Here is a 24,625-nt window from a genome sequence, read left to right on the forward strand (position 1 = left end):
CAGGGAAGACGGTAGAACAGCAATGGCAGGTATTCCTGGGAATAATGCAGAGGTTGCAGGATCAATTTATTCCAAAGAGGCGGAAAGACTCTAAGGGGAGTAAGAGACACCTGTGGCTGACAAGGGAAGTCAGGGACAGCATAAAAATTAAGGAGAGGAAGTATAACATAGCAAAGAAGAGTGGGAAGACAGAGGATTGGGACTCTTTTAAAGAGCAACAAAAGTTAACTAAAAAGGCAATACGGGGAGAAAAGATGAGGTACGAGGGTAAACTAGCCAATAATATAAAGGAGGATAGCAAAAGTTTTTTTAGGTACGTGAAGAGGAAAAAAATAGTCAAGGCAAATGTGGGTCCCTTGAAGACAGAAACAGGGGAATTTATTATGGGGAACAAAGAAATGGCAGACGAGTTAAACCGTTACTTTGGATCTGTCTACACTGAGGAAGATACACACAATCTCCCAAATGTTCTAGGGACCGGAGAACCTAGGGTGATGGAGGAACTGAAGGAAATCCACATTAGGCAGGAAATGGTTTTGGGTAGACTGATGGGACTGAAGGCTGATAAATCCCCAGGGCCTGATGGTCTGCATCCCAGGGTACTTAAGGAGGTGGCTCTAGAAATAGTGGAAGCATTGGAGATCATTTTTCAATGTTCTATAGATTCAGGATCAGTTCCTGTGGATTGGAGGATAGCAAATGTTATCCCACTTTTTAAGAAAGGAGGGAGAGAGAAACCGGGTAATTATAAACCAGTTAGTCTGACATCAGTGGTGGGGAAGATGCTGGAGTCAATTATAAAAGACGAAATTGCTGAGCATTTGGATAGCAGTAACGGGATCATTCCGAGTCGGCATGGATTTACGAAGGGGAAATCATGCTTGACAAATCTACTGGAATTTTTTGAGAATGTAACTAGGAAAATTGACAGGGGAAAGTCAGTGGATGTGGTGTACCTCGACATTCAGAAAGCCTTCGACAAGGTCCCACATAGGAGATTAGTGGGCAAAATTAGGGCACATGATATTGGGGGTAGGGTACTGACATGGATAGAAAATTGGTTGACAGACAGAAAGCAAAGAGTGCGGATAAATGGGTCCCTTTCGGAATGGGAGGCGGTGACCAGTGGGGTACCGCAAGGTTCGGTGCTGGGACCCCAGCTATTTACGATATACATTAATGACTTGGATGAAGGGATTAAAAGTATCATTAGCAAATTTGCAGATGATACAAAGCTGGGTGGTAGTGTGAATTGTGAGAAAGATGCTATGAGGGTGCAGGGTGACTTGGACAGGTTGTGTGAGTGGGCGGATACATGGCAGATGCAGTTTAATGTAGATAAGTGAAGGTTATTCACTTTGGAAGTAAGAATAGAAAGGCAGATTATTATCTGAATGGTGTCAAGTTAGGAGGAGGGGGAGTTCAACGAGATCTGGGTGTCCTAGTGCATCAGTCAATGAAAGGAAGCATGCAGGTACAGCAGGCAGTGAAGAAAGCCAATGGGATGTTGGCCTCCATAACAAGAGGAGTTGAGTATAGGAGCAAAGAGGTCCTTCTACAGTTGTACCGGGCCCTGGTGAGACCGCACCTGGAGTACTGTGTGCAGTTTTGGTCTCCAAATTTGAGGAAGGATATTCTTGCTATGGAGGGCGTGCAGCGTAGGTTCACTAGGTTAATTCCCGGAATGGCGGGACTGTCGTATGTTGAAAGGCTGGAGCGATTAGGTTTGTATACACTGGAATTTAGAAGGATGAGGGGGGATCTTATTGAAACATATAAGATAATTAGGGGATTGGACACATTAGAGGCAGGAAACATGTTCCCAATGTTGGGGGAGTCCAGAACAAGGGGCCACAGTTTAAGAATAAGGGGTAGGCCATTTAGAACGGAGATGAGGAAGAACTTTTTCAGTCAGAGAGTGGTGAAGGTGTGGAATTCTCTGCCTCAGAAGGCAGTTGAGGCCAGTTCGTTGGATGCTTTCAAGAGAGAGCTGGATAGAGCTCTTAAGGATAGCGGAGTGAGGGGGTATGGGGAGAAGGCAGGAACGGGGTACTGATTGAGAGTGATCAGCCATGATCGCATTGAATGGCGGTGCTGGCTCGAAGGGCTGAATGGCCTACTCCTGCACCTATTGTCTATTGTCTATTGTCTATTGGAGACCGCAGTGACGTGGAGAACGAGTCAACAATGGGGCCGTCGTTCACAATTCCACCCGGTTCGGTCCCGGGCCAGAACGTTGCGTCATCCGATTCTAAGAGAAAAGACTGTGAATGTTCGCTGTTCCTTCTAAAGCCCCGGGGCCACAGTTTAAGATTAAAGGGTCGTCCATTTAGAACGGAGATGGCGAAGAACCTTTTCACCCAGAGTTGTGAACCTGTGGAATTCTCTGCCTCAGAAGGCAGTGGAGGCCAATTCTCTGGATGCTATCAAGAGAGAGTTAGATACAGCTCTTAATGATAGCGGAGTCAGGGGATATGGGGAGAAGGCAGGAACGGGGTACCGATTGGGGATGATCAGCCATGATCACAGTGAATGGCGGTGCTGGCGCGAAGGGCCGAATGGCCTACTCCTGCACCTATTGTCTATTTCCTATTGTGTATTCCGGCAGTTCTCACCTTAAATGAGTTGGATTTGAGTTTTGGTTGATTGTCACGTGCAGAGTGAAAAGCTTTTTTTGTTGTGCCATCCAATCAGCGGAAAGACAACACGTGATTAGAATCCAGACCTCCCACCGACTCCCCCACACTCCCGCCTCCCCTATCACGACTACCCCCCTACTCCCCTTTTCCCCCAGCCCCCCTTACCCTCCCCACCTCCCCCCCCCCCCACCTCCACTCCCCCTCCCCCCAGGCGTGGGACTAGCATTGATGGCCGTTGTAGGCGAGTTGGTCCAAAGGGCCTGTTGCCGGACTGTATCACTCTATGACATGGGATACTGTCACTGCTGCAAAATACGTTGAGACATCAACAGATTGAGGAGCATATGTGGAGTCAACTAGTGGCCAAAGCTTCGGTTTCAGACCTTGCACGATGTAGATGATAAATATAGAAAGATATCCACGATATAGAGTTGCGATGAATGGGTGAAATGAAGGGTGGTATCTGAAAGATGGAACCAGATGATTGGGGGGGTGGGGTGGGGTGGGGTGGGGTGGGGAGGGAAGAGGCAATGGGCAGGTAAAATTAGATGAGAGAGCGTAAGGCGTCTTGCGAATGAATGGTGCCGGTGGGATTTATTCTACTCACTTTCCTTCAGAACTTCTTAACTCAGGCCCTCCTCCCTCCCACACAGACCCTTTTCTCGACAGTCCTTCACAACACAGACCCTCCTCACAACTCAGACCCTCCTCACAACTCAGACCCTCCTCACAAAGACCATGCACACACCTCAGACCCTCCTCACAACCCAAACCCTCCTCAAAACTCAGTCCATCCTCACAGCTCAGTCCATCCTCACAGCTCAGCCCATCCTCACAGCTCAGTCCATCCTCACAGTTCAGTCCATCCTCCTCTCAGTCCCTCCTTCTCTCAGTCCCTCGAACTCAGACCCTTCCCTCACTGCCCAACAGACCTTGTCTCTGCCCATCAAAGCCTCCTTGTTTCCCCTCTGACTCTCCCTTTCTCCATTCCTCTCCATCAGACTCTCTCTACTCACTTCCCTTCAGAACATCTCACCCCAGACCCTCCTCCCCACAAAACTTAGAACCTCTTCCTGCGGCCCCTCAAAACTCAGAGCCTCCACACAACTCAGACCCTCCTCACAACTCAGACCCTCCTCAAAACTCAGACCCTCCTCACAACTCAGACCCTCCTCACAACTCAGACCCTCCTCACAACTCGGATCTTCCTCCCCTCGGTTTCTCACGCCTCAGACCCACTTCTCCTCAGCCTCTCACAGCTCAGACCCTCCTCCCCTTGGTCCCTCACAGCTCAGACCCTCCTCCCCTTGGTCCCTCACAGCTCAGACCCTCCTCCCCTTGGTCCCTCACAGCTCAGACCCTCCTCCCCTTGGTCCCTCACAGCTCAGACCCTCCTCCCCTTGGTCCCTCACAGCTCAGACCCTCCTCCCCTCGGTCCCTCACAGCTCAGACCCTCCTCCCCTCGGTCCCTCGCAACTCAGACCCTCCTCCTCTCGGTCCCTCACAACTCAGACGCTCCCTCCCTCCTCTCTCCTCCACCCTCCGCCCGCGCACGCGCTCTATCTCCCGCGCGCGGAGCCGGGAGCGTCGCCCTCGCGCGGTGACCGTTGGAAGCCGCGGTGACGCTGTGCGCAGTGTCTCCAGACTGCCGCGGGGCCGCTCTGCGCGTGCGCTACTTTTCCAACCGTCACTGCACGAGGGCGACGCTCCCGGCTCCGCGCGCGGGAGAGAGAGCGCGTGCGCGGGCGGTTGTCGTCGTCCGATCGCCGGGCGGAGGTTGGAGGAGAGAGGAGGGTGGAGGAGAGAGGAGGGTGGAGGAGAGAGGAGGGTGGAGGAGAGAGGAGGGTGGAGGAGGGTGGAGGAGAGAGGAGGGTGGAGGAGAGAGGAGGGTGGAGGAGAGAGGAGGGTGGAGGAGAGAGGAGGGTGGAGGAGAGAGGAGGGTGGAGGAGAGAGGAGGGTGGAGGAGAGAGGAGGGTGGAGGAGAGAGGAGGGTGGAGGAGAGAGGAGGGTGGAGGAGAGAGGAGGGAGGGAGGGACTGAGTTGTGAGGGACCGAGATGGATGGATTCTTGATTAGTACAGGTGTCAGAGGTTCTGGGTAGAAGGCAGGAAAATGGGGTTAGGATGGAAAGACAGATCAGCCATGATTGAATGGTGGAGTAGACCTGATGGGCCGAATGGCCTAATCCTATTCCTACTCCTATTCCTTATGAGGAAGAGGACAAGTAAGTTAAAAGTAAGATCCATTAGGATGTTTCCAGAAAGGAAAACCTTAGCTGTAAGGAAAAACGTGACAAACTGTAAATGTTCTCTTTGGAACCGGGCAGATTGAGGATTGAATGAATTGAGATGAGATAAATTATGGGGAGGTTAAATGTGAAAGATCTATTTTCCCTCACCAGAGGTGTTAGAAACAAGAAGTTGATTTTAAATAATTGTTGGAAAAGATTGGGGGGAGGTGCGTTTTTTCCTCTCGAGGGTGGAAGGGAACCTACAATTTCCCAGTTGAAGGGGTTGCAGAGGCAGAGACTCCCAGCCAATTCATAAAACCCCTGAGCGTGTTTGTCTAGATCCATGACCTGCTGGAGTATTGTCAAGGGCAAGAATGTGGCATTAGACTGGGTCGTGTTTTCCCTACTGGCAAAGACATGGTTGGCAGAATAACCTTGCCCTAGCCATAAATGTTCAGTGATTTTCAACATGCGTGGTGAAGATTTCGTGTGTGATAGACTGCATGGCACTATTGGTGTTTCCTTCTTTCCTTGGATCCAAAAAAGGAAGTCCTTAGTTTGATTTATGAGGAATTGGACAAAACATTTGTCAACATGGAAACCTCACATTTATATTGTGACGTTTCTCTCTTCCAGCTCCGTCTCAACAAAATCAAGCAGCCTTTCACTGGCTCAGGGCACAGAGCAAACACACAATGAACCACAGCCCCACAGGTGAGCACCAGTTGAATGGTGGGGGGGAGGGGGCGGGCGCTGTTTTGATATCCAACACTTTGATCTGTTGATTCTCAGCCCCTTCCAGGCAGCATTTTGACTAAGTTGCAAATATCTGCAGGACCTAATGTGCAGCTGCCACTAGTAGCTGTGGGTGGCAGTAACGTCCTCGTTATATAACAAGACAGGGTCAGTGTGATTTAGTGAAAAATAAAAATTTGTTCAACACATCTAATTAAGCAGGTAACTGGTGAGCTGGAAAATTATTCTTTCTGAGCAAGTGGGTTCATGTTGTTGCATTGAAAAACACTTCCTGAACAATCATCAGGCTCTTGAACACTGCACACCAACCACTACCTCACCAACTGAGGACTTACCACTGTTGACTTTTTGGTTGTACTATGGACTGTGGTTTTGCACAGGCTTTGGTGACATGATGTTACTGATTATTCATGTATATATTCTTGGATACTGTGTGCTTATATGTCATCTTACTTGCTGCAGCCTGCAAAGCTGCAGCAAGTAAGAATTCGAATTGTTCTATTGCCGATATATATGACAATGAAACACTCTTGAGTCATGAATTACCAATTTGATTTATCAGTGACTTATCAATGGCCCGAAGTTGTGGTCTCTCCTGCAAATAGAGTTGTCTTCTCTGCAGCTACCTGTTTGGTCATTTTGAAGATTTCCTGAGGTTGAGGAATGATAGGATGAAGAGAAAAGAACCCCAGCCGGTTCGATCATTCTTGACAGGCATAATTTTTCAGTATGTGTTTGTTTTAGTAGACACTTTTATCTTTTAACACTTTGTTGGATCTTTGATTTTCCCTTTAACCTATCCCTCCCCACCTCTCTGCAACTTGAAGCAAAAAAAAATAATTTCCCTTTAAAGTTCTGTTTTTGCTTGAAACCTGAACTGTTTCTCTTTGCATAATTGTTGCCGGGCCGCCGCCAGACAGTGAGGAGGGAGTGCTGCACCATGGGAGGGGTAATGAGGAGGAAGTGCTACACCATGGGAAGGGCAGTGTGAAGTGAATGAGACTCTGTGGGTGTGGCGGTGAGAAAGATGTGTTGCGTTGCAGGATGGGCAGTGCAGAAACGTTGCGGCATAAAAGACCGTGTCGGGCGCCCTTCCAGGAAAAAAGGAACTCCAGTCTCGATCAGGTGCCAGATGAACAAACAGGTTACGATCTGGCCATGTGCTCTGCCAATGGGCCAGTTCTCGTGGGTCTGAGGTATCGGGAGAAGAGAGGTAGGTTAGGACTTTATTTCTTGGAGAGCAGGAGGCTGCGGTAATATTATGGAGGTGTAGAAAATCATGAGGCGAATTCATTGGGTGAATGCACAGAGTCTTGTACACAGGGTAGGGAAATCAAGAACAAGACATAGCTTTAAGGTGAGAGGGGAATGATTTAATAGAAAACTGAGGGGGGAACATTCACTCGGAACTACATGGAACAAGCTGTTGAGGCATCTAAGGTAGAGCCATTTTACAGACACTTGTTGGTGAAACGTCCCTTGAACTGAGCTTTAACATGGAGCGGCAAAGTTTATGGGAGATGTGCGGGGCAGGACTTTTACACAGCATGTGTTGGGTGCCTGGAATACACTGCCAGTGATGGCGGTGGATGCAGATATGTTAATGGTGGTTGAGACTTTTCAATGGGCATATGGATATGCAGGGAAAGGAATTATATTCCGTCATCCTTGGCCTGCACCTCATCCTCCAGCACCCAGACCGCCATGGGACCTAAGCAAGGTTTTGTTTGTGGATTTTAGCTCTGCATTCAACACCATTGTGCCAGAGCTATTACACTCCAAACTCTCCCAGGTGGCTGTGCCTGAAACCCTCTGTCAGTGGATCACCAACTTCCTGACAGACAGGAAGCAGCATGTGAGGCTGGGAAAGTACACTTCGGGCTCGCTGATCCTCAGCATAAGAACATCTCAAGGCAGCATACTTGCCTTTACTCTCCCTATACTAACGACTGCACCTCCACAGACTCCTCTGTCAAGCTTTTCAAGTGTGCGGAGAACACAACGCCTGATTGAACTGAACTAGGATGGGGAGGAATCTGCCTACAGAGAGGAAGTTCCCTGGAACCATCATCTCCAGGGACCTTAAATGGGAGGCCACCATCGAATCCACAGTCATAATGGGCCAACAGAGGATGTACTGCATGCTGATGCTGAGAAAACACAATCTGCCACAGGCACTGATGGTCCAGTTTTATACTGCCATCATGGAGTCTGTCCTCACCTCCATCGTGGTCTGGATTGGCTCAGCCACCAAGTACGACATCCGGAGGTAGCAGCGCATCATTCGATCAGCTGAGAAGGTTGTTGGCTGCACCCTTTCCCCCATTGACGAACTGTAAACTGCAAGAGCCAGGAAGGGAGTGGTTAAGATCATGTCTGACCCGTCTCACCCTGGCCACAAACATTTTGAAGCAGTTCCTTCTGGGAGCTGACTCTGCAATGTCAAAGCCGCCACAGCCAGACATAAAAACAGCCTTTTTCCCCACGAGCAGTAGCTCTACTTAACAGCGAAAAGTCTGTAGCCTCTTTTTGCTCTGGTATTTTAATTTACTCTTCACATGTTTAAATTATAATTTTTATTTTTTATTGTCTAATGTATGTTGTGTTGTTATATAACAATAACAACATATAACAACTACAGCATGGAAACAGGCCTGTCCGGCCCTACCAGTCCACGCCAACCATTCTCCCTGACCTAGTCTCATCTACCTGCACTCAGACCATAACCCTCCAATCCCCTCCTATCCATATACCTATCCAATTTACTCTTAAATAATAAAATCGAGCCAGCCTCCACCACTTCCTTGTGAACAAAGCACCAAGGCAAATTCCTTGTATGTATACATATTTGGCTAATAACATTTATTCAATTCAATTCAATTCGTTTCTATGCATGCTCATCCTTCCTCTCGTCTACTGACAAGAATTTCAGTAAGAACCCCAGGTGCCGTCTAACCTGTCTTTGCAAAGTTACAAATAACGTCGCCAGAATTATGTTCCATATTATAAGTGTAAGAAAATAACTGCAGATGCTGGTACAAATCGAAGGTATTTATTCACAAAATGCTGGAGTAACTCACCAGGTCAGGCAGCATCTCAGGAGAGAAGGAATGGGTGACGTTTCGGGTCGAGACCCTTCTTCAGATTGAAAAAGGGTCTCGACCCGAAACGTCACCCATTCCTTCTCTCCTGAGATGCTGCCTGACCTGGTGAGTTACTCCAGCATTTTGTGAATAAATACCTGCGATATTATAAGGGTGTTCAAAGGGAAACTACCCGTGTCCCCTCTTTCGGCCAGCAGGAGTCTGAACTGCAAGATCTTTCTTCAACAAATATTCCGTGGTGCTCCGGGGACACAGGTGGCTGCAGGTGCTGGAATCTGGAGCAAAACAAACTTCCCTGAGAAACACAGCGGGTTAAGCAGCAGCTGTGTCATAGAATAGAATAGAATTTCTTTGTTGTCGTTGCAGTGGTACATACAACGATGTTCAGGCGCACTGCCTGAGCGGAGCTCAAATGTACAAGACACAAAATAACAATAAAATAACAGTTAAAGAGTGAGAAAATCCAAGGGATAGACGAATTGGAGGTAAACGTGGACCCGGTGGTTAGATGGTTTTCATATGTCCGCATATTTAGGGAGCGCGAACAATAAGGGAGCCTATAAAAGATACACGGTTTTTACATCATTGATAGATAACAACGAAGATGAAGCCAGTGGAGGGCTGTCCGTGAAAGTACAAGATGGGAGGTGAAATATAAGGGGAAGATACAACATTAATGAATGACCCTTAAACCCTTGATCTTCAGAAACAATATTGGGGTATAGTCCATCATCCCAGGTAAGTGGCAACACAAGCAGGTAGAGATGTAAAGAGGCGTATGGTATATTGTATTCGGTGGCCCTGATGAGGCTTCTCTCCTTTCTGCGAGATTATTAGTGTAGACTTGGCGATGGTTTCGTCGGATACTTGCGCTCTGTGAGCAAAGTCATGCTCGAGCTCCCATTTATGAACTATTTTAACTCCGCTGCCCGTTCCCGTATCCATGTTTCAGCCAATGGCACCTTGGGTTGCAAGGGTGAAGCCACACGAAAACTGCACTCAGTGCCTCGTATTTCAACCCAGCCGCATGGACACTGAATTCTCCAATTTCAAGTAATACACCGCAAACGCCGTCTCTCGTTCCCCGGCCACGGACCCCTCCACAGATGTACACATTCCCCTATCATCTCGCACTACACTCATTATACTCCGTTCTCCTCCCGCTCTTATCCCACACCTTGCCACACACTTGCATCGATCCGTCTTATTTTCCCTCCCCTCTTCCCATCTACCTTCATCCCTACCTTTGTCCATATTTCACTCTTCTGGTTCTTTCCCTATGCAAACTGTCTTTGCCCCGTTTACATCAATAGTTTTTGTAACTTATTCTACCTACCTCCAAATCACTCGTCCCCATCCCTATTCACATCAGTCGACAGGTTTTCTCTACCCAATCTCTCTATTTCAGCTTTCTAGACCCGACTCCAGTCAGTCAGCATCGGGGTCCCGACCCGAGGATAGTCTCTCTTCTCTCTCCGCAGATGCTGCTTGATAATCGGAGTTCCTCCAGCATTTTATTTACCACAGGCTTGTGGCTTGCTTTCATCGATCGGGGCGATGAGTATGAGTCATTCTGCAGTTGTACAGGGCCCTAGTGAGAGCGCACCTGGAGTACTCTGTGCAGTTTTAGTCTCCAAATTGAGGAATGATATTCTTGCTATTGAGGGCGTGCAGCGTGGGTTTACTAGGTTAATTCCCGGAATTGCGGGACTGTCGTATGTTGAAAGATTGGAGCGGCTAGGCTTGGAAACACTGGAATTTAGAAGGATGAGAGGGGATCTTATCGAAACGTATAAGATTATTAAGGGGTTGGACATGTTAGAGGCAGGAAACATGTTCCCAATGTTGGGGGAGTCCAGAACCAGGAGCCACAGTTTAAGAATAAGGTGTGGGCCATTTAGAAAGGAGATGAGGAAAAACGTTTTCAGTCAGAGAGTTGTAAATCTGTGGAATTCTCTGCCCCAGAAGGAAGTGGAGGCCAATTCTTTGAATGCATTCAAGAGAGAGCTAGGGTAGCGCAGTCAGGGGGTGGGTATGGGGAGAACGCAGGAACGGAGTACTGATTGAGAATGATCAGCCATGATCACATTGAATGGTGGTGGTGGCTTGAAGGGCCGAATGGCCTACTCCTGCACCTATTGTCTATTATCTATTGTCCATTAAGTCAGCAAGTAATGTTACAGCTTTGATGACTCCGCATTTCGAGGATTCTGTCGCCCCATTATGGGAAGAATGTGGAAGCTTTGGAAAGGTCGAAGAAGATATTGACCAGAATGTTGCCTGTCTTAGGGATTATTAGTTGTAGGGGGAAATTGAACGAAGTTGCATTAGTTTCTCTGGAACGTAGGTTGGCGGGGAGATCAGGTAGAAGAACTTTGAATTTTGAGAAATAGGTGAAACATCAGAGCCATCTTCCTCTTCTTATCCATATTCATATTTCCTCCCTGGGAAGTGGTCTTTGACTTTCTTACCTGTCTTTATTTCTCATCATTTTGTATTTATAGCAGAGCATAGCTAGAGAGCATAGATTTAATGTGAGATGGACAATGTTTTAAGGAATATGTGCGGGGCAGGAACATTTTACACAGAGGGGCGTTTGCATCTGGAACACGCTGCCAGTGCTGGCAGTGGAACCAGTTAAAATACTGGCATGTAAAAGGCTTTCAGATGAGTATATGTATTGTTCTATGTTCTATGTTTTGAATGTACTTCTAAACTGCCACGTTGAGTCCCTTGGTCTCACCCAGCCGGCGACGTTCCTATTGTATGGCCCATTCGTCACCACCTCTCTCCTGCTTAAGTCTGTCTTCGTTTCCTCTTTCATCGTTCTATGAAAGGTCCCTGACCTGAGTCTGCAATAGTTTTTCGTTCGCCCACGGATTATCTGCCCAGCTGGGTGATTCCAACATGGTCTGTGTCTCTGTTAACTTCCTTAGCTTTACAGTATTTAAGATGTTCACGCTGAAGAATCCGACTGATGGGACTGTTCTGACAGCGGGAGACAAATCGAGTCGCGACCGTCCATTTCATTTCCAAAGGTAATGTAAAACTAATTTAGCGTGTTTTTAATTCAAGCAAACTCATACGTTTCACGTCACAATTTTATCCCTTGGAACACTTCTCAATCATACACGTTGGCACTGAGCTTATTTCAAGTTTCGCACTGGGATTTCTCGGATCAATCGATAGCAATAGCTCTATGCACAATACCCCCAAGTGAATCAAAACGCCACATTCGCCCACGGTTAAACAGTGAGCTTATAATTCGGTTTGAATAGTATTTTGTGAATCAAAGGCACAGCAATTGCTCCCATGCCCCGCCCGTCATCCATAACAATTGACTTGGAAGAGACATGGCGCTTTGAGCGCTCAGTGTACCAACGAGCCCGTTATCTGCATAACCTTCTCTTGATCCGCAGATCAGGCTTCCTGTCTAATTAACAGGAGGCCCATAAACGAGGATGAACCCCTCCTTGCTTCAGGTGTTACGTTTTTGGAGGCCTTGTAACGCTAGGATATATATGACAGAAAATGAGGATTTTCGCAACTGTGTATGAAGTGTCCACCACATGTCCAAGGATACAGAATGGCAACAACGTAGTTTGATACGGAGACTCATAAAAGGATGGAGGGTATTAAACTGCACATAGAATATAAGATCAGGGAGCCATAAATTCAAGTACATTTAAAAATCTGCAAGCCATCTTGTCGGCGCCGGCTGTTTAAACGTATCTCATACGTATTTCACCCGCAAAAAAGGTTGAGCCTGGTGTGCTCTTTACGATTTGCAGTGGCCAATTCCATTCCATCCTCCGCGTATCTGGGACAAGGAAGCAAGGCCGAAGCAGCCAGCGAAGCGAAATAAAAGGCTCGACAAAACCAGCGGCGTAGGCTCCACCTCTGGAGTGGACGGCAGACGACACCATGTCGGGACCATTCTTCATACTGAGAGTGTAGGGCGAGAAACCTGGAACAGAGAGTAGGAGGTGGGCCAATGTCCGGAAATGACAGGCGGATGTACACCGATGAGCCAAAATATTATGACCACTGAATGAATAACATTGGTAATCTTACAATGACACTGTCAAGGGGTGGGATATATTAGGCAGCAAGTGAATCGTCAGTTCTTGAAGTTGATGTGTTAGATGCAGGAGAAATGGGCAGGAAATGAGCGATTTTGACAAGGGCCAAATTGTTATGGCCAGACGACTGGGTCAGAGCATCTCTGAAACGGCTAGACTTGTGGGGTGCTCCGGTCAGCAGTGGTGAGTACCTACCGACAGTGGTCCGAGAAGGGATAAACCTCAAAACGGCGACAGACAGTGTAATGGCCGTTTCTATACCTTCTCAAAGTCCAACTTCGATAGCCATTACTGCTCGGGGATGGAATGGTATAGCTTACGCACACACCGCACTCCGAGATAAGAAAGACGAATCTTCCAAACGCTGTTTCTTGATTAATTTGTCTTTATTAAAGTAACACAAATCAAAAGAGTAATTCATAACTTTTCGTTCTTATCAACTGTTTTTTCTTCAAGCAATACAATAAAAATCGTGTAGTCGTTACCGTGTGGTCCTTGTGAGTGTAGCTGGCGCGAGTGTGGCAGTCGAGAGTGTGGCAGTCGAGAGTGTGGCAGACATGAGGGTGACTGGCGCGAGTGTGGTAAAAAATGTATTCTTTCCATCCTCCGAGACTAAACTGACCCACAATCTCTGTCGCTACGCTAGTCTCCTCCCATGTCGACACTCCCCATTACGTATCGAATCACACCCACAAGCATGTAAAAAAAGACAGAAACTAGAAATATTAAACATAGCCATAATACAATGACCGTAACTAAATTAAGCGTAAATGGCTCCTACACACCGGCCCCTAATTGTTCTGCGTATATAACGAAGCAATTACCAATAGATACTAGAAGGAGCTATAAAAGCTTAATATTTATCAAAAACAAAAGTAATATGCATTATATTTTGGCATCCAAACTTCTTTAGCGATTCTTCAATCTTCTCCTTCAAGAAGCAGACATATCTTGGTTATTGGTCTTACCAAGATGTTGTCCTTAGTCTGAAGTCGTATAGTACGCACAAAACCTTTAACGTCTGGCATGATCTCCAGTATCTTTTTACGAAGTTTTGACAAGATGTGATTTCTTCCTCCATGTCCGATCTGTTCATGAATATGTCGTAACAGCAATGTTGAAATATGAAAGTCCATCGAGAGAAAAATAGGATGTTTAGCTTCTTCAGGCACCGCTAGTTTATTTAGGCGACCACCTACTCTCAGAAGTCCTTTATCCAGTATCGGGTCAAGCCTGTATAAACAACTACTTCTTTTAACACCATGTTCACCAGCTTGTAATGCTGATAGCTCTTCCTTATATTTTTGTCTTTGACAGAAAGAGATAACTGCATCTTCTGCCTTAAAAAGATCATCCGGACATAAACACTGTCCCCGGTACGATACTCAACCTTTTCTTTCAGCTTGCCAGGATCCGTTTCAAAGCCACTCATAGCAGCCCGAGTTTCCTTTCTCTTACGAGTCCACTGCAAAAGCATTGTTTTTAATTTAAGAAACCAAGCCACCACAGTCTTCAACTTATTCCATGATGAGAAATGGGTAATTAAATAGTTTGTTGAATCCAATGGGTCCTTAATAATGGCGTTCACTAAGATGTCTTCCTTAATCTCCGGATCATTAGCAGAGATTTCAGTTTCAAGGTTAAATTTTGGCCATTCTCGGTCTGGTTTACATAGAAACTCTGGCCCATTGATCCATCTCTTACTGCTTAAGAAGCGATCTGCTGTTAATCCTCTAGAGGCTTCATCTGCAGGATTTTCCTTGGTATTAATATACTTCCACTGTGATACATTAGTAGCATCCCTTATAAAAGAGATCCTGTTTGCGACAAATGTTAGGAAGCGTTTATTTTCATTGTTGGTGTACCTAAGCACTGTCATGCTATCAGTCCAGAAGGTAGATTCCCCCAGCAAAAGCTGCAGTTCTTTTTGCAGCAATATGTCAATTCTGACAGCTAAGACTGCAAGCTCCATTCTGGGAATCGTCATTTGCTTCAATTGTGCCTCTCTGGCCTTTCCCATTAAAAATGCAGCATGTACTTCATTCTTATCATTTTCCAGTCTCAGATATCAAACAGTACCGTAACCACTTTCACTTGCATCAGAAAAGTGATGCAGTTGTGCAACTTTGATTCGACCGAAGTTTGTCGCCTTCATACACCGGTCCTAACCCTAACCCTAACTGGTCCCAGATCTTGTCGAGATTTTCTAACCACTCTGTCCATCGCTGAGAGAAGATTTGCGTTATACTCTCATGCCATCCAAGTTTCTTCTTACAGAGATCCTGTAAAGTTAACTTGGCTGGTAGTGTAAATGGTGCAAGAAATACCAAAGAGAGTGTGGCAATCGAGAGTGTGGCAGACGTGAGGGTGACTGGCGCGGGTGTGGTAAAAACTGTATTCTCTCCATCCTCCAGACTAAACTGACCCACAATCTCTGTCGCTACGCTAGCATCCTCCCATGTAGACACTCCCTATTACGTATGAAATCACACCCACCAGCATGCAAAAAAAGACAGAAACTAGAAATATTAAACATAGCCATAATACAATGACAGTAACTAAATTAAACGTAAATGGCTCCTACAGATAGGGTGTTGGGCGCCCAAGGCTCATCGATACGCGAGGGCAAGATGCCTATTCCGTCTGGTCCGAACCGACAGAAGGTCTACTGTGGCACAAGTCACAGAAAATGGTAAAGGCGGTCACGGGAGGAATGTGTCACAATACACAGCGCATCGCGTCCTGCTGCGTATGGGGCTGCACACGGAGGACCAACAGCATATTAGGTCATAATGTTTTAGCTTATCAGGTTATAATGTTTTGGTTCATCGGTGTATATGTAGGACCGATGAGTGGAGACGCCGACAAGGGTTAGAGATGAAAAGAAAACAAAGGCTGTGAAATAAGGAGAATAGTTGAGGAATGGAATGTAAACCGCAGCGAGGAATATGGTGGAAGTGGACGTTAGGGGAGGGAGTAGTGGGAATCTGAAAGGGAACTGAGGATCTCGGGGAAGGGATATATGCGTACGAGGAGGAGGAAGTAGCAGGGTGACAAGGCATGGGAGAAATATTTGTGCACCAGTGTGGGGGAGGGGTAAGATAGGGTGTAGGGGATATTACTTGAACGGACATTTGGTATTCCTTGGCGCAGAGAGCGCACATTCTCAGCGAAATGGTGAAAGCGTCGTCCCATGCGGTTGAAAAGTGGACTCGCAATAAGGAATTCCATGGTCTGGGTTAAGCAGAGCGGGGAGATGAATCTCCACGACCCAGGCCGCACAGCAGGATGTCACGTTACAACTTTGTAAAACAAAGTCACATTTGAAATATGGGGTGGAATCGCGGACTGCGTAACCGTCAGAGGGTGTAGGTGGACTACGATGCTACAAGAAGTGGTGACTGCTGTCCGGGAGTACAGGCGGGGCAAGTGCGTCTAGAATCAGAGATGAACCAGGAGTGTGGTTCTGTTTGAAGTTCACAAACCTATGAGCGCCGTAGCGAGACTAGAGACGAGAGAAACGTATCGCCGTAGCATAGGTTGCCATAATCGGAGCGCAGGCGCTTTAGATGACGTGGCAAGAGGTTGTATGAGCAAGGGTTATGCCATCTAGTATTAGCTTCAGATCTAGAACGCATTGCGTGAGTTGGTGATGGATGCAGGCACTGTCAGCGCTTGAAAAAATTAAGATGAATCTTTGAAATGGAATGACAAGAACGGCTACCATCCGAGTGATGGGACAACTGAGGAATGCCGACAGGTACATAATGAATGGCGAAAACACCGTGGGCAGAATGTTCTTCCCCCTGTACTGCGTGTCTCTGTGGCCATGAGTCACACTCGTTCAGGAGAATATCTGGACAAGAAGGTCAACTTACAATGTTTGTTGATCAGAGACGTTAATCACGACAGCTCTGTGGCGTTTAGAATCGTTGGCTCTGTGGCTTTCAGATGTTATGCAACAAAATCGGAGTGAGGTGCAGATTTTAATAGCGCCGAAGGGGCGAGAGGCGGTGTTCCGGCCGTTGCTTGCTGGGAAAGATTTGCAAAAAAAATAACAACAGTGGGACTGAAACCATGGGAGACGTTTCATCCGGTTTGGCGCGTTCCAATCATGTTCAGCTATATCCTATGAAACGTGCGAATGAAATCCCCAATTAACCATTCATCAGCCCACCTGCCCAACATGTCAAGATCCTGTTGCAATTTTGACAACCATCTTCGCCATCTATAATACCACCCACTTTAGTGTCATCTGCAAACTTATTAATTATGCCTTGTCTGTTCGCATCCAAATCATTGATATAGATAACAAACAGCAATGGGCCAGGCACCGAACCCTGGAGCACCCACTACTCATCGGCGGCCAGTCCGAAATACAACGTTGTACCGTCACCTGCTTCCTTCCATGAAACCAATTTTCTATCTATTCGGCTAGATGTCTTTTGTTCCCAAGCCATGCAGCCTTTCGGAGCAGCCTGCCACGCGTACCTTGTCAAATACAATAGACAATAGACAATAGGTGCAGGAGGAGGTCATTCGGCCCTTCGAGCCAGCACCACCATTCAATGTGATCATGGCTGATCATTCTCAATCAGTACCCCGTTCCTGCCTTCTCCCCATACCCCCTGACCCCGATATCCTTAAGAGCTCTATCCAGCTCTCTCTTGGATGTATTCAGAGAATTGGCCTCCACTGCCTTCAGAGGCAGAGAATTCCACAGATTCACAACTCTCTGACTGAAAAAGTTTTTCCTCATCTCAGTTCTAAATGGCCGACCCCTTATTCTTAAACTATGGCCCCTTGTTCTGGACTCCCCCAACATTGGGAACACGTTTCCTGCCTCTAACGTGTCCAACCCCTTAATAATCTTATACGTTTCGATAAGATCTCCTCTAATCCTTCTCAATTCCAGTGTATACAAGCCTAGTCGCTCCAGTCTTTCAAATACCTTGCTCAAATCCATATATTCGCCGTCCTCAGCTCTGCCCTCAACAACATTTTGCTGAGATTTTCAAAAGCGAACGGGAAACTACAGGGAACTTGATCAATCACCTTGTTTAACTCTCGTTCATATGGAACACTTCAGAATACGTGCCAATCACATAACGCCCAACTCTCACCTGCAAAGAATAAACACCGAAACCGCCAAGTAACTGCACATTGGTGGAACTTGTAGAGCTGCTGGCAAGTAACTGCGGAGCCACAGTTTCAATCCGGACACATAGTACTGATTGTGTGGAGTTTGAACCCTCTCCCTGAGACCTCATGGATTCCAACAGTGTCCCCAGAGTTCCACCGATACTTGAAAGACGTGGGAGTTGTTCGGCTGATTTGACTGTTTAAGGTTTGACGATTAGCACCTGGAGTAACTAATGGGTATGCGGGGCACGTTGAAACGAATGTTGTCTGTAGGTCCTTGATCAATGACGGGATATATCGGGGACCAGGTTGTGAACACATTATGTGACTATGGTTTAGATTTGAGTGAAGCGCCCAGTTGAAAATAAGCCATGGAATAAATGGGTTAAAATCATTGCTAAGACGTCGCTTATCATTGGCAGAAATATTCTAGAATCCAAGACAGTTGGTGGGAATGTGGAAGAATAAAAGGAAATTAGTGCCAAACGGATTAAGTAGGCCAACTGCACGGATCTGATTGCCTTCTCTCTGCGCCTGCAGCGATTGTTCGCCACCCAAGACAAATGTGGACAGAAATTAGTTTGAACCAAATCTATTTAAGCCAAACATGAGAACACAAACTGGCGTCTCCAGCATTTGAAGCGTGTTTTAATTGTCATCTACTGGATTGTTCACTAATGGAAGAGAAGATCAGGCGGTATTAAATTATGCCTGTAATAAGTTATGTTTCCATGCACGGGGCCGACTTTTCGATTGAATTAAGAGCCTTTTGATTTGAAACCAATCACATTCCATTGGTATTTCCCTGATGACGATTTGGAATGACAACTCATCCCTTCAGGCAATCTATGGCATCAGCGATTCAAGGTGAAGTTAAATGTGTCACCCCTTGTGGACAGAAAATTGGCTTCATGGCAGGAAGCAGAGGGTAATGGTGGAAGGTTGCTTCTCGGACTGGAGGCCTGTGACTAGTGGTGTGCCTTAGGGTTCGGTGTTGGGTCCGTTACTGTTTGTCATCTATATCGATGATTTGGATGAGAACATACAGGGCAAGGTTAGCAAGTTTACTGATGGTACAAAAGTGGGTAGTTGTGCAGATAGTGAGAATGGTTGTGAAAAACATTGCAGCAGGATCTTCAGTTCAGTTGTGTTTAGTTTATTGTCACGTGTACGGACGTGCAGTAAAAAGCTTTTGTTGCGTGCTAACCAGTCAGCAGAAAGACAATACATGATTACAATCGATCAATTTACAATGTATACCTACTGTACATGAGAAAGGAATAACGTTTAATGCTAGGTTAAGTCAGCAAGTTCCGATAAGTCTTGATCGATTGGTCAGGTGCGCTGAGGAAAGTTTGATGGAATACAGAGAGATGTGAAGTATTGCATTTTGGTAAGTCGCACATGGGCAGAGCTTACACAGTGAATGGTAAAGCTCTGGCGAGTGTTGTGCAGCCGAGGGATGTAGGAGTGCAGGTGCATGGTTCCTGAAGGTGCAATCGCAGGTAGATAGGGTGGTCGAAAAGGCTTTTGGCGAAAGCAAACATGAAGAAAATAATACAACGTTTCATGTAGATATTTAGGTTTTGATTTAACTTTGACAGAGAAACACCAATCGGCTGAAGCTGGGAAGATGAGCGTTTTGCAGAAATCGCGATGAATATTTGTTCTCTCCGAAGTGCCCGAACAACCACGTGGTGCTTACTTCACAATATTATGCAAAACTCTGTGAACAATAGGTTTGCTCAGGGACTGTGATCAACATGAAACTAATGACACCCAACGGTCCCGCAAGGATAATCCCTTTCCTTCAAATAAGGGAACTTTTCCAACGAGCTATTCCACAATCAAATAAGGAATTAACCTAGATGCCATTGAAGGATAAGAGGTGACAAGGAGATCAACGAATTTCAGATTGTTGGTATCGTATACGAGATCCAAAAGATATACTACCCGATCCTGGCTATTCTCGGTGTTCCGGGTAAGTGAGGAGGGCTGTCGTTTACGCTGTGCATATTTGAGAATCTGGCTGTATGTCTCTCGAAACTGCCTCTTTTAATTTCAAGTTCAGTGATCGCACTCTGCCGAGGGATTATTAAGGCGCGAACCATTCTTGCTGTATCGCATTTTACAACATTAAACGCAGAGTGATCGGCAACTTCCCGGTGTTTGCACTGGTTAACATCTAGCAGACGTGTTGTATTGCTTCTTTTATGTCCCATTGTCCAGTTCCAGCTGAATTGATGGAACATACAAAGTCACCGTGGATTGCGGAAATGCTGTGTTAAAGGAACCCCATTAATATGTGGGGCAGCAGCTGCGCCGGTCAATTTTTCATTTCAGTGCCCTTTCACTGGGTGATTTCCTGGCTTACATTATCACAGCAGGATCGGGTGAATTGCGGAGCGGGTTTAGAACTGCAGACTCAATGTGAATGATTAACCATCTCAACCACATCATGTTTCTGTCGAAATCATCCCAGTCTCCTCTTTGCATCAACTATTCATCTCTGTGTTTACCGTTGGATTAAAATCTCCGTTTCATGTTTGCCGTATAGTTCGATTGATTCATTTCCAAAACTTCCATTGAAGAGAAAGTTCCACGTCATCGTGGTGTTGTGGAATGCACTTCACAGTGCTGGGAGAACGGGCTTTGTTCCCTCTCTCTATGATAACTGTGTGACTTAGCAAGTGTGCGATCATTCGATATCAAACTCCTTCCTCAATTGCAATTGTAATTACTCCAATCACAAATATACCAGAAATCACACATTCCCATCATTTACCAAGTCAAAGATACGCATCATCTGGGTGAATTGCAAAATGGAAGTTAATCGATACTCACTAACTGCATGGTAAACGCCAATCTGATTCACGCCAATGTAATTTTGGATTCCTTTCTGATACTGAACCACTTGTCTGGGGGTAACCTACACGCATTCACACAACATACACGTCGTGGCTACCGATGTTTATATCGAGCAGTGCATTTGCCACATGGTATTATTAACCCTTATTCGTTGAGTCACGCAACATTGTTCTTTGCTTTCGGAATCACACGGATTCAATGGTGAAATCGCTGATGATGTACACCGAAGTACAGTGTGTTTTTTCACGGTGCTCGACATATGTAACTCACACAATGCGGAGGTTGCAAGCATCTTGCGCTGGTAACATGATCATTCTTTTTGCATCACAGTGAACCTGGTGACAATTGTGGTCCTGTCTCGAGGAAAGTGTGGTCTCTCCAGCTGTGTGACCCGCTACCTGGTGGCCATGGCAGCGGCGGATCTTCTGGTCATTATCTTTGACCTGATATTGAGACAGATTCCGATTGCTCATCATATAACATTTGTGATGTCCATCCCCCTGTGTAACATCCACGCCGTCTTGCTTTACACAGTGACCGACTGTTCTGTGTGGTTCACCGTCTCCTTCACCTTTGACCGATTTGTTGCCATCTGTTGCCAAAAGCTGAAGCATAGATATTGCACCGAGAAAACAGCGGCTGTGGTTCTGGGCACAGTGAGTGCACTGAGCAGCGCAAAGAATGTTTTCTGGTATTTTATGTACACACCTTGGTACAGATTGGTGAATACCCCCTGGTTTTGTTACATGGATGTCCGTGTTATGACTTCAATTACCTGGTCAACGATTGAGTCTCTTCATTATATCCTGACCCCCTGTATCCCGTTTGTGTTGATTCTGCTGCTCAATGCTTTAACGGTGAGACATATTTTGGTGGTCAGCAGAGCCCGCGGGAGACTCCGGGACCAGAAAAGTGCGAAGGGCCCCAGTGATCCCGAAATGGTGAATCGATGGAAATCCGTGATATTGTTGTTATTTATCTCCGGAAATTTCGTTCTGTTATGGGCAACATTTACATTTTATATAATAAGTAAACGTGTGTATTTTCGAAAAATGTTTTTTTTCCCTCCCTACCTTTGTATCGGAAATAGGATTCATGCTTCAATTACTTAGCAGTTGCACAAACACGTGCATATATGCGGTGACACAGACGATGTTTAGAATGCAATTGTTGGCTGTGTTTACATATCCCGTTGCTCGACTGATAAGATTAATTAAACACTGAAAAATAATGAATAACTGGAGCATCTAAAGCATCATAATCAAATATTAGAATCAGACCTGTTGAAATGCATTACGCAAACAGACTCGACACTCATTGTGACCTCGCTCGGCATTAACCATCCACTTACACTAATCTGACATTGATTCTATCCTCCATACATTGGATTAATCCCAGAGCCCCTCTACCTTCGGAATTAAGCGGCATAATCGGGGGTATTCACAGAGGACGCACAACGTCCACATTGCTTGTCATTGGAAGGTGGGAGGTAACATATATTTTCAGGCTAAACCTATGTGGTCACAGAGAGAAAGCGCAAAGTCCACACGCCAGCAGGCGAGGTTAGGACTGATCCCGGGTCGGCAGCGTCATGAGGCAGCCGCTCTAATAGCTGCGAGACTCTTTTCCGCTGTTCCCGCAGCTTCGTTGCAAATACGGGGCATTTAGTTGGATACTGCTCATCCCATTTTTGACCTCTAGTTGTGTCTAGCGTTGTCCAAATTAGTGTATATCCCCAAGTCAATTAAATATTTCTAACACTGCTCGGTGGGTACCCCGACTCAGTCAGTTCTTCATATCATATATCATATCATATATATACAGCCGGAAACAGGCCTTTTCGGCCCACCAAGTCCGTGCCGCCCAGCGATCCCCGTACATTAACACTAGCCTACACCCACTAGGGACAATTTTTACATTTACCCAGCCAATTAACCTACAAACCTGTACGTCTTTGGAGTGTGGGAGGAAACCGAAGATCTCGGAGAAAACTCACGCAGGTCACGGGGAGAACGTACAAACTCCTTACAGTGCAGCACCCGTAGTCAGGATGGAACCTGAGTCTCCGGCGCTGCATTCGCTGTAAAGCAGCAACTTTACCGCTGCGCTACCGTGCCGTCAACACACTTCTTTCCTTGAACTCCAAGGTTAATTTCGCATTAAATATAATTTCTCAGTGTGAGCGATCAGAGGAACACCAAGGCTGGGGAACCAACATATTGACAGAGCATCCAAACTACACGTTTACAAAATGTCCGCTTGGCTCCCCGATTAATTTCCGCCAATGATTTAGTCAGTGATCGTGGTTTCCATTAAAAAAACGAAGATGCCCAAATAAGGGATGGCATACATCACAAAGTTTACATAATCCACAGCGAATCAATAATCTAAAGACAATCCTCTGGGAAGGTGATGGACGGACGAGTTCCAACACTGGGTTTCTGATAGGGACAGACAAGATAGTTGGGAGATAACCCGTGCTCAATGGTCCATCAGTGAACCGTGATTAAAACCACGTCCTTGGTCATTTCAGGGAAGTGTCCCTTCAAATACCAGCAGCAGAGGTTTCACTCCTGGGAGCGGGAGATCTTGGGTGTAAAGGCGACGTCACAAGTTATGGAAGTCATTAGAAATTCGGGCAAGTTTGTCATATATTTAACCCAAAAGCTTACATAATAAGAGAGTTAAAGCAAAAGTGTTTAATTGTCATGTGTATCATTTCAAAAATGTAAAATCCGCATGCAACCATTGTGACGCGAGCTATAGAAACTGTAAGTGCTGTGAATGCGTGAAAAATGTGGGTCCTCTCAGAGTGTTTTCCAGTATACGCTGTGAAGCTCTGTGAAGTTCTATGAATGTTTAAGAAAATCACCGCTACTCTACGAGATTTCTTACTGTCTTCCCCTGATTTGAGCCATAATTCTGAGTGCGACTGGTCCTCGTGTGAAGCCAGATTCAGGGTACTGGTCAGGCACACAATTCCCTCCGACACATGACACAGCGAGCAGGGGGCTACATAGAAACACATGGCTGCAAACCCGGGATGTTTAATTTTGCTACCTACATTTGTTCTATTGGGCCCCACATTGTTGTCGTGCGATTGCAAATTGTGGTACTATAAGATAACAAATTGGAGGGAAAGGAAATAATGCTGACTTGATTGGGCGAGAGCAGTGGAGGGTTAGGACTCTGTGTGGAGATGCGGCAACATGCGGCAACACACACGCACACGCACACGCACACACACACGCACACACACACACACGCACACACACACACACACGCACACACACACACACGCACACACACACACACGCACACACACACACGCACACACACGCACGCACACACACACACACACACACACACACACACACACACACACATATATATATATATATACAACCTATATACAAAACGACAGCTAGTGAGCAACACGAAGGTGACATCAAACAATATGATGTAACGGCAGGGCACTCGAAGTTCAAATGTAAGCTGCAGATCGGAAACTCGCTGATATGAAATGGATACACAAGAGACCCAGAGTACAACGAATAGCGGATAATAATTTAGAATCTTTAGAAAATGGACATATTATGGTCGGAGACGATCTTGAATGGGGAATTTGGACGGTGGGCCATGTAGATATCGGTATGATCTACCCTGAACCTCTCCAGTGGACGTGCAGAACCTGCCCGCAGTCCCACGCCGTTTCGCACAGTAGTCGGGATTAAAAGAAGCGAACTGCATGGCTAACCCGTGAGGCTTTGCCAGCCTCAGAGAAACAAATGATTGTACAGGAACT

At 46.2% G+C, this 24,625-nt stretch overlaps 1 protein-coding gene across 1 annotated transcript in view; it reads right to left on the reverse strand.

The window, feature by feature from the left end:
- LOC144612193 (uncharacterized) overlaps positions 1 to 24,625 on the reverse strand; it is a 44,043-nt gene that overhangs the window by 8,394 nt on the left and 11,024 nt on the right. The window lies entirely within an intron of this gene.

Source organism: Rhinoraja longicauda, chromosome 43 (assembly GCF_053455715.1).
Source record: "Rhinoraja longicauda isolate Sanriku21f chromosome 43, sRhiLon1.1, whole genome shotgun sequence".
Lineage (NCBI taxonomy): Eukaryota > Metazoa > Chordata > Chondrichthyes > Rajiformes > Arhynchobatidae > Rhinoraja > Rhinoraja longicauda.